We start from the raw sequence: 11,852 nt of genomic DNA, 5'->3' as shown, positions 1-11,852 counted from the left end.
CAATACTGGCCTCATAAGATAAATTAGGGAGAATTCTCTCAGCTCCTATTTTACTGAAGAGATCATGAAAAAATGGTATAATTTTTCCTTTAACTATTTGGTGAAAGTTACCATTGATATCATCCTAACCTGATGCTTATGTTTTATAAGATTATGAATTACTGATTAAAGTTTTTTTAATAGTTATAGTTCTGTAAAGATTATCTGTTTCCTCTTTTGTGAGCTTTTTGATCAGAGGTCCCTTCTTTTCTTTGAGATATTCCTCATTAATGAGCATTTTCCTTATTGCCGTAGCCTAAAAAAAATCATATCCTTGATTGTCCAGTGCATTTTATCTTTCTTAGTACAGAAGTTCACAGTGGCTTAAACACATCAGGTATACTTATAATACTATGCCTGGACATAGGCAGCTACTCACTTTGTTTTGGAGGACAGTAATATTAGGGCTCTGGTCAGTTGTCAGTTGTTTACATGGCCCTCTAAATTCCTTTAATCTACATCTTCAGATACTGATAGAAACAGTTTTATTATTTGTAGACATTAGTCTCCTTTTGTTATTCTGGTTTCCTTGAATCACCTTTTTCATAGCGTCTATGCACTGCATTAAGGGGAGAAATGAGAATAGGGTTAGAAAATCCAGTTTGTCTAAATGTTTTCTGTTTTACTTGGGGTGAAGTAGAAGTAAAAGCCCTGTGACTAGGAATTAGTTGTACCAATTATCTGCATTCACGTCTGTAAGTCATTTAGTTAACTACCAAGTAGGCCGACTCAGACCTGCTATTTGTAAGAAAAGAGCTATAACGGCAAGTTAGAGATGGAAACAATAACTGCTTGTTTTGTAGACAGATTGATTAAACTGGACTAAGATCCTCTTGTACAAAAGGCATCATTCCAGGTCAGAAGAGCCTCCAGGAGTCCTTTGATAAAAGACTACAATAGACCTCTTTTTCACATGTCATTCCTGTTCCTTCTTCTGTGGCAAGAGTGAATTTCTTAGGACATCCCCTGTATAGTTTGTTATTGAATTGGTTTGAAGCTTCTACACATTAATATGCCCAAAGCAATCTTATTAACTGCTCTCAGGCAAGAATATTACTGGTATAGAATGTTGCCTCTAATCAAATTACATTGTTTTCTCCTGATAATTAATAGCTTTGGGCACCAGAAACAACCAGCATTAGTTACATAACTCTCTTAGATTGAAGCAGCTCTTTCAATTATCTACTGGGCAGGCAAGGCTTGAGGTTGGCCCTGATTTGGAATTGACATATAACTATGAACAAACTAAGCCCAGCAGGGAAAATCCCAAATAAGAGACTGCTTCCAAGACCAACTTGTTGTAACAGAATATATAATAAAATAAGAAAGTATGCACAATTCACAATTCCAGCAGTAAAGACTCAGAAGTGAATGATCAGAGTCCCTAGAGGCCATCATTTCCAACAGCATTCTTTCTAATGTGATCTTGGAATAAATAATTAAATAAAGATTAGCTAGATGTACATATTATAATAGGATCATTTGGCATGAACACAAATAATATTAATAGCAACTCATGATACAGAATAGAAATAAAGATAGTGATTTGCAAACCATGTAATTTGTTTTATTAAAAAATGTGTAATTGTGTAAATCATTGCCAAACTATAAGATAATTATGACATACTCTGCTAAAATTTTAAAATTGAATTTAAAACCACACTGAAACTGCCTACTTTTACATAATTTTTTACTCCAAGGCACTACAATCTTTTCTTAGAACAGAAAGACCTAACAATTTGGCCTGCCTCTGGTAACACTAAGTCTATCATCTACAACTGATAAATAAATAAATACAAATGAAAATCATTTTCTTTCTGAGAAAAAACAAACAAACAAAAAGAAACAATAAAAAATAACAATTAAAAAAGTCAACAATAACAACAGATATAGGGTCACTCTAACTATTTTCGGTTCCAAAGTCATAAAACATTAAATATGTCCCTTAAGCCTGAATCCCATAGCAATAATCACTGAAGCTCTGATTTTGGCTTTACTGATTTCTAAAGATCTTTGTTATAAACTTTGAGTGTCATGATCATGTGGCAGTTGCTGTTTTCCACCATAAACAAACAATTTGGTAGCCTTTGTAATTTCACAATTATATTTCCTCCAATACTTGTATTTGTAACTTGGCCAGCCAGACTGTCCAAAGGATGAGTTGAACTCTTTGTAAGTGAACTTTTACTTTCCATTTTAAATGTTTCCATCTCTAAGTTGATCTGTGATACTTCGATGAGCAGAAGCATTCTTCTTTGTACTTGATCATTCTTCTCCAAGCATGCCTTTTATATTTCTTTCAACAAGACAGAATAATGTAGTTTCTATAACCCCAGGCACTAGAACCAAACTGCCTGATTATAAATCATATCTTCAATACTTTATGGTTACAGACCCAAATTAACAATAATAGTAATAATAATAGTAATGATAACTGATATTGGCTTAGAGTGTGTTTTATCATTTAATTCTCACAACAACTCTATGAGATGAGTAATCTCATTATTCCCAACAGTAAATAGGAATAGAATTCCCATCTATGAATGGGGCCCACAAGAGCTAAATAATTGGGCTGGGATAACTCAGCTAATACATAGCCAACTAAGGATTTCACTCAGGTTTATATGACTTTTAACTTGTTCCCCCATCCAGCTAGGCACTGTGATGTTAGCCTATAGTCTCAGTTACTAGGAAGGCTGAGACAGGAGGATAGATTGAGCTCAGGGATTTGAGATCAGCCTAAGTGATATTGTCAGGCCATGTCCCCACCCAAATCTCACCTTGAATTGTAGTTCCCATAATCCCCCCATGTCATAGGATGGACCTGATGGGAAATTATCAGATAATGGAGGCAGTTTTCCCCATGCTGTTCTTGTGATAACAGGTGAGCACAAAATCTGATGGTTTTGTGTGTCTGGCATTTTCACTGCTGGCACTATTCTCTCTCCTCCTGCCCTGTGAAGAGGTGACTTCCACCATGATTGTAAATTTCCTGAGGCCTATCAAGCCATGTGGAAATGTGAGTCAATTAAACCTCTTTTCTTTATTAATTACCCAGTCTCAGATATTTCTTCACAGTAGCATGAGAACAGACTAACATAGTAAATTGGTACCGAGAGGGAGGTGCTGCTTTAAAGTTACTTGAAAATGTGGAAGTGACTTCAGAACTTGGTGACAGGCGGAGACTGGAACAGTTTGAAGGGCTCAGAAGAAGACAGAAAGATGTGGGAATGTCTGGAACTTCCTAGAGACTTGTTGAATGGCTTTGACCAAAATGCTAATAGTGCTATAGACAATGAAGTCCAAGCTGAGGTGATATCAGATGGTGTGATAGTTAATACTCAGTGCCAACTTGATTGGATTGGAGAATACAAAGTATTGATCTGGGTGTGTCTATGAGGGTGTTGCCAAGGGAGATTAACATTTGAGTCAGTGGGCTGAGAAAGGCGGACCCACCCTTAATCTGGGTTGGCACAATCAAATCAGCTGCAAGTCTGGCTAGAATATAAGCAGGCAGAAAAATGTGAAAAGAGAGACTGGTCTAGGCTTCCAGCCTACATCTTTCACCTGTGCTGGATGCTTCCTGACCTTGAACATTGGACACCAAGTTCTTCAGTTTTGGAACTCAGACTGGCTCTCCTTGCTCCTCAGCCTACAGATGGCCTATTGTGGTACATTGTGATGGTGTGAGTTAATACTTAATGAACTCCTATATATATAAATATGTATATATATTCCATTAGTTTCAGAGTTCCATCACTCTACAGAACCCTGACTAATACAAATTAAGATGAAAAAGTACTTGAGAACTGGAACAAAGGTGACCCTTGCTATGCTTTAGCAAAGAGACTGGCAGCATTTTGCCCCTGCCCTACAGATCTGTGGAATTTTCAACTTGAGAGAGATGATTTAGAATATATGGCAGAATAAGTTTCTAAGTAGCAACACATTCAAGAGGAAGCAGGACATAAAAGTTTGAGAAATTTGCAGCCTGACAATGTGATAGAAAAGAAAAACCTATATTCTGGGGAGAACCTCAAGTGTGCTGCAGAAATTTGCATAAGTAACAAGGAGCTGAATGTTAATCACCAAGACAATGGGGAAAATGTCTCCAGGGCATGTCAGAGACCTTAATGGCAACCCTTCCCATCACAGACTCAGTGACCTAGAAGGTCCTGAGAGACATCCTGCTCTGTACAGCCCCACAACATGGTGCCCTGCATACCAGCTGCTTCAGTCCCAGCTGTGGCTAAAATGGGCCAACATACAGCTCGGCTGTTTCTTCAGAGGGAGCAAGCCCCAAGCCTTTGTGACTTACACCTGGTGTTGGGCCTCTGGGTCCACAGAAGTCAATATTTGAGGTTTGGGAACCTCCATCTAGGTTTCAGAGCACATACAGAAATGTCTGGATGTCCAAGCAGAAGTTTGCTGCAGGGGTGGAGCCCTCATGAAAAACCTCTGCCAGGGCAGCGCAGAAGGAAAAAGTGGAGTCAGAGCCTCCACCCAGAGTCTCCACTGGGCCACTGCCTAGTGGAACAGTGAGAAGAGGGTCACTGTCCTCCAGAACCCAGAATGGTTGACCCACCAACAGCTTGTACCATGCACCTGGAAAAGCTGCAGACACTCAATGCCGACTTATGAAAGCAGCCAGGAGAGGGGCTGGACCCTGCAAAGCCACAGGGGTGGATCTGCTCAAGGCTGTGAAAGCCCATCTCTTTCATCAGCATGACCTGGATATGGGACATAAAGACAAAGGGATCATTGTGAAACTTTAAGGTTTAATGACTGCCCTCTTGGATTTCAGATTTGCAGGAGGCCTATAGCCACCTTGTGTTGGCCAATTTCTCCCACTTGGAACAGACGTATATACCCAATGCTTGAACCAATATTGTATCTTGGAAGAAACTAACTTGTGTTTGATTTTAGTGGTGCATAGGCAACAGGAACTTGTGTTATCTCAAAAAAGACTTTGTACTTGGACTTTTGAATTAATGTTGGAATGAGATAAGACTTTGGGGAACTGTTGGGAAGGCATAATTGTGTTTTGAAATGTAAAGACATGAAATTTGGGAGGCCCAGGGCAGAATGATATGTTTTGGCTGTGATCTCACCCAAATCTGATCTTGAATTGTAGTTCCCATAATCCCCACATGTTGTGGAAGGGACCCGATGTGAAGTGATTAAATCATGGGAAAGGTTTCCTCCATGCTGTTCTCATCATGGTGAGTGAGTCTCACAAGAGCTGATGGTTTAATAAGTGTCTGGCATTTTCCCTTCTTGCAGTCATTCTCTCTTCTGCCACCCTGTGAAGAGATGCCGTCTGTCATGATTGTAAGTTTTATGAATCCTCATGCAGAACTCTGAGTTAATTAAGCTTCTTTTCTTTTTAAATTATCCAGGTTCAGATATTTCTTCATAGCAGTATGAGAACAGACTATAACACTGGGCAACATTTAAAAAGAAAATAAAAGTCTGCCCTTCATCAGCTTCTCTATGTGAATAAAAGAGAAGTAGAATTCTTATAAGTCTGCTTGAGTGACAAGAAAATATATATGTTGTCTGAAGTGCATGTAAGTGGCACAAGTTTTATATATTTCAGGCTGGGTGTGGTGGCTCATGCCTGAAATCTTAGCACTTTGGGAGGCTGAGGTGGGCGGATCACAAGGTCAGGAAATCGAGACCATCCTGGCTAACACAGTGAAACCCCACCTCTACTAAAAACACACAAAAAATAAGCTGGGCGCGGTGGCTCAAGCCTGTAATCCCAGCACTTTGGGAGGCCAAGGCGGGTGGATCACGAGGTCAGGAGATCAAGACCATCCTGGCTAACACGGTGAAACTCCATCTCTACTAAAAAGGTAAAAAAATAGCCGGGCGTGGTGGGCGCCTGTAGTCCCAGCTACTCAGGAGCTGAAGGCAGGAGAATGGCGTGACCTGGGAGGCGGAGCTTGCAGTGAAGGCCCCAAGATCATGCCATGCCATACCTCCCAGGCCTGGGCCACAGAGAGAGACTTCCGTCTCAAAAAAAAAAAAAAAAAAAAAAAGAAAAAAGAAAAGAAAAAGAAAAAGAAAAAATACAAAAAAAAAAAAAAAAAAATAGCTGGGCGTGGGTGGCAGGCACCTGTAGTCGCCAGCTACTCGCAGCGAGGGCTGAGGCGAGGCCGAGTGAACCTGGAGGCAGAGCTTCTGGCCATGAGCTGAGATGAGGCACAGTGGCCACTCTCAGACTGGGCAAAAAGAATTGAGAATCCGTCTCCAAAAAAAAAAAAAAAAAAAAAAAAAAAAAAAAAAAAAAAAAAATCTGACTTTCAGAAGTGCTGGATAATTAATTAATTTCCCAGAGAAAAATTATTGACTGCAAATGCTGTGCTGTAGAACCTAGTCTATTAACAAGGTTCTTATTGAAACATCTCTTCAATTTTCTTGCTACTGTAACAAGGTCAGTAATTGCTGACCCCTGAAGCTTCTTTTGATATTTTCCGTAACTCCAAGCCATGCAATGCATTAGGAGAGACATTCTATGAGAATAGTTGATAAGTAGTAGCTGCATATTAGCAATTGGTGATCCCATGGGTGTCAAGCAAAGAGTAGGAGGAGATGGGACCACTTCTTACCTCATCACCACCTTATTATTCTTTTGTGTAAATTCTTGCTTTTGTGGGAGCCATGGCTATAGGCCCATGCTAAAAAATCACTGGCATGAGGCAGATTAATTAATAGGAGAAAAGGCAAACAAATTTATTTACTTGTATACATGGCAGCCTTGAGAATAAAGACCCGACTTCCCAGTGAGATACAGAAACTGGTATAACGTTATGAAGTTACAAAAAGAATGGAGACTTGGATTCTGGTAAAACAGGTTATGGAAAAGAGGCAAAAAGGAATTCTACTGAGGGGCAATAAATGATTGCTAGGGAGAATGATTGGATAGGGAACAGAGTTTGATTTGTGAATAATTTTATTTGTGACTTAATCTTTGGAGACAGTCATTATTATCATAAAAGGTCTGCTCAGGTGTGATCACATTTTGGCCTTCTTTTCTGCAATAGATAATGAGATAATAAGGAGGGGAAGAAAAAGCAATTGTTCTCCTTGGTGGGTATGAATCTCAGGCAGATAAAGAAACTTCAGGTTTTTTTGGAAGAAACATGAAGGAGGGGTCTAGACTAAGAGAAGGTTAGAGAGGCCCTGAGGCTTCCTTAGTTCAATATATCAAAATGACACATTTTGGGATATTGGTTTCTGAGCCCCAGCATTTCCCTGTCTTAAACTTTCCTAGATCTTTTATGCAATAAAAGCTGAGTTGGTGGCTATGAAAGAGAAATAAATATGAGTTAAAAGCTGAGTGGCAATGGATTCCATTTAACTAGTTTGGGGACAAACCATTTCCATTAAGCAATTGTATCTCATTTTAGAAGATGGTATCACAGTCTGTCTTTCAAACAGAAGAAAAATATAGGTTAATGTTGGAAACAATCCATAAACTAGTTTCCTTTTCCTTCAATTTTGGAAGTCAGTCAGATGAAGTGTCTAGATTTCAGAATCAAAACTTCTCTGATTAAATAGAAAGAAGGTTGTGGCAATCTGACAAGTTTCTCTTGGCTGTGTCACAAGTATGAGCTTCAGCTTGCAGGGTCTAAGGAAAAAGGTAGTAGCAATTTCATTTATTCCAAGTCAGAAAACGTAAGAAAAACCTTAAAATGTTAGTTTGGAGGCTTAGAACCAGAAGACAATTCAAGATTCAGTCCAAATTTTAGAAAACAATAAAAACTCATTAATAATGGACAAGACAATAATCTAATAATGAGTGTAGTATAATTTCCTTTTTCTCTCTTCAGTCATACCTTTCTACCAGATACAAATCAAAACAGGGCCAATTAATTTGCAAAATAAGTCTCTGTTTTACTATATTTGGTCTGATTATTTGCATAAAGTACAGCACAAATAATTATTTGCCGTAAAGGCTGTTTTAAATTGGCTTTATATTGGAACTTTATTTGTGTAATATATAAGAAATCTCAGATTTGACCTTTTAAAAGCCTCTTAAGTGCAGCCAAGGGTTTATCTGTGTCTGCAGATACCTGTATAAGTTGGGTGAATTCCTCTCTTCTTGAGGTTCCAGAATAACTTGAGGTTTCTGGGCCTGTCAAAAAGTTACATTCTTTGCTTACCACAGGTTAGAAACCCTGTAAAGTAACTAAATAGATAAGTAAAAGGCTAATTTTCCAAGAGAATTTATGGGCTCTGTAAGTCCACATCAATTCCTCAAAACAGTATGCTCATTTCTGAAAATATGCCATTCTAGTCAAAGGCTTGATAAAATAACTAGTGTCTCTAATTATGCCCTGTTACAACAGAAAACAGATTCTTATTAAACTTATGCAAATAACTATATTGTCATAAGTTAGAAATACATATAATTGCCAAATTCTGGAGAAAATAGGTAGAGAGGAAGAAATGTGCTTTCAATTTCTCTCAGAAGATTATACTTTAATGTTAAAAGCTGTAAACACAAGTTCAAAAGGAAAAACAAAGTTTTTTTGACTCTGAAAATCAAGACAAAATGTAATGTTTCAAATAGAAAAGTTACTTAAAATTATTTTAGTCTTCTAGTAGTTCAGTTCCAATTACTTAATTCATTCCACAGTTTCTTAATTAGAGTTTTGGAAGATTTATATTTCTTTTCTTTCCCTAGTCCAATGGCACAATCTCCAAAATCATCAGAAATCTGCATTCAAGAGGACCCATCAGAGTCCTTTCCATGAAGTTCCCTAAAGAATAAGTGGAAGTTTTGATTACCTTGTATCTGATTATAAACCCTTATGTGAAAAGAATAAAAGCAAAAAATTAATTATCTTTATAAACTCATTTGTTAAGGATATTTATTTGTTGTACCATAATTAGGATTGCACAAGTTTTGATATATTAAATTGACTTTATCAAATTGTAATGGTCAAATTAAATAATTACTTCCAGCCGCTTACAGCAAAATGATTTAAAATTTAATAAGACTACTATATATATATTTTTTCCTTATATTATATATATCTATACACTTATATATATTTTTCCGCTTATATATATATAAATATTTATAATATCCTATATATATATATATAGGAAATAACAGTATCCATCGAATATTAAGTTTAAAGAGGCCAAAGGAACATTTAATCAAACTCAATTACTTTATATATACACACAAAATGAAGATACTAGATATATTGAAGGCTTTTCCATTAAATCTGCATTTTAACAATTTTCTCGTGTAAGTGATATACTATAAAATATTTTAAAACTGCTACTATAGCACCATTTTCCTGTTTTCTAGAAAATATTAAATCTTACTTGCAATAAAGATTTGCCCTTGAAGTACAAATATTTTTTAATGCAATAGCAGGCAGTTAGATACCTGAGTTAGCTTATTCATAAGTAAGTTATTATTATAAATCACTGCCCACACGTTTAGATGCAACAACTTTTTAATTTCTCTAATAGTACAGAAATAGTGAAAGCAAATAAGAAAACAAAAATACACTTCCTATATACATGTACAAAATTTACAGACCTCCTGAAATACCTCTCTCAGATCATATTAGAATGACTGGTTGTGCATGTAAAAAATAACTAAATGGTATTAAAGGGACTCAAAATACTTTGGGATAATTTTGCAAATAATTTTTCCCTAATGCAAAAGAATCACAAAGATATATTAGCAAAGAATAGAAAAGTTAGTGGCCGAAGAGAGGAAAGGTGTACTATGGTTTAGTGAACTACTTAATTTCTGGAATCCTACAGAATGCAATTAAAATGTAAATGCAATTGTGAATGACATGCTTTACTAATGAGTTTACAGTAAATTATTATTCCTATACTCCTAATATATTCATTGAAAGTGAAACCTTAAATCTGAAAGATTTGTTTTGGCTATCAATTTATTATTATTACAACCTTTCTTTGCTTGGATAAAATATATATGCTATTATTCGTTAAATGAAAATGTCTTTGAAAATAAACATTTATAATATAATTACTAGAACAATTATGGTAAACGACTCATAAGGAACTCATATCACTCTTATATTACTATCAGCAAAATTGTTTCTGGGGAAATTGCTAAGGGAATTAATTTTATATTTATTCCAAGATGTAACAAAATTACATTATAATACAAAATATCCATAATAATAAAAGCTTATTATAAAATATCTGCCTCATCAACCTCAGGCCTGATATAACAAGTTATTTGTTATGGTCACTAAATTTATAAAAGTACATTAGGCAAAATTAGATTATCTTTACTAATTTTGTCAATAAACTCAATTTTAAAGCCTAATCCCTGTTCAGTTAGAAACAATTTTATACTGATAATTCACTCATTTGCAAGTGGAAACATTACTATTTGGCTGATTAAAATAGATGATTTTAAAAACTTTTAGCACAACTGATAATTACTGTGATTTATTGCAATTTATTAAAAGACTATAATGATTCAAAACTTTTTACTTGGGAAAGTTACTTCTTATAGAATGACTCTTGTTCTCACTCTCAATCTTGCTTACTCTGTTAAAAGGAAGGGAAAGAGAAAAAAAAATTAAAAGTTTATTATTACACAGTTTTCCTGCTAAAGTTTTATAGCAAAGAGAGCTCTGTTCCATTAAATTATCCACTGATATCTCACAAGTGTGCCATTAGTGAATACATGAATGCATACTAACCCTCTCAAGGCAGATGTTGCTTATTGGTTGGCATTTTACTGTAAAGAGATTTCCTTTCTCTGAAATTTGTATACTATTTTATTACATACACAATGAATTTGTGTCTTACTATTTTATTCAATGTGTTGCATTGTGATACCGCCATCATTTATTTTGATGCTCAGGTAGTACTAGATTTGGCCAATGTGAGCCATTTCAAACTGGCTTCTCTATACCTTTCTGATATGTCTCCATCAATTTTGGAGTATGTTCTTAATTTCTACCACACAGTTTTCCAGGTTATATCTTGTACTTTCTCTGTCCCAGGCCGGAAATCAGTCATTTCTCCAAGGAGACCCAGTTCCATTTAATAGAGAGTGGTATTTGAAGACCAAGACCTGGAAACTCATTTTGCATCTGACTTTTGAACTACAAAATGAATTGCCATACCTGCTCCGCTTGATTCCTTATTAACTACTGAAACATCCTCCAGTTGTTTTCCTGCTTCCCTTCTCTCTTGCATTCTATACCAACCAAATTATTCATAAGACGGCCAGATGTATCTTTTTTTAAAATGTGTATCAGACCACCTCTTTAACCTTCTTACACTCTCTAAGGACTTCATTTTGCAAATTAAATTTTAGAAAGGAAAAGAGGAAAGAAAAAAGAAGGAAGGAAAGAAAGAAGAAAAGAAGGAAGGAAGAAAAAAGGAGAGGAGGAAAAAGATAAAGATCCGGAGATGTATTGTTTAATATAAGACCTATTATTAAAAATAATACATACTTAAAATTTTCTAAGAGGATAGATCTTATCATAAGTACTCTGAACAGAAAACAGAAAACAAAAACAAACAAAACACAGCAGTGCCAGGAGAAAGCCTTAGGAAGTTACAGATAAGTTGATGGCATTAACAGTGATAATGGTTTCATGGGTATATAGTTATCTCCATACACATAAAATTGCGTATATTCAATGTTTACAGCTTTTTGTACGTCAATAATACCCTAATAATGTGGAAGGAAAAAGAAAAAAAAGAAAAAGAAAGAAGAAAGGAAGAAAGAAACAAGAAAGAAAGAAAGAAAGAAAGAAAGAAAGAAAGAGAGAGAGAGGAAGAGA

The sequence above is a fragment of the Rhinopithecus bieti genome, unplaced genomic scaffold (assembly GCF_001698545.2).
Source record: "Rhinopithecus bieti isolate Rb0 unplaced genomic scaffold, ASM169854v2 scaffold_1060, whole genome shotgun sequence".
Lineage (NCBI taxonomy): Eukaryota > Metazoa > Chordata > Mammalia > Primates > Cercopithecidae > Rhinopithecus > Rhinopithecus bieti.
This window is presented reverse-complemented; position numbering follows the sequence as displayed.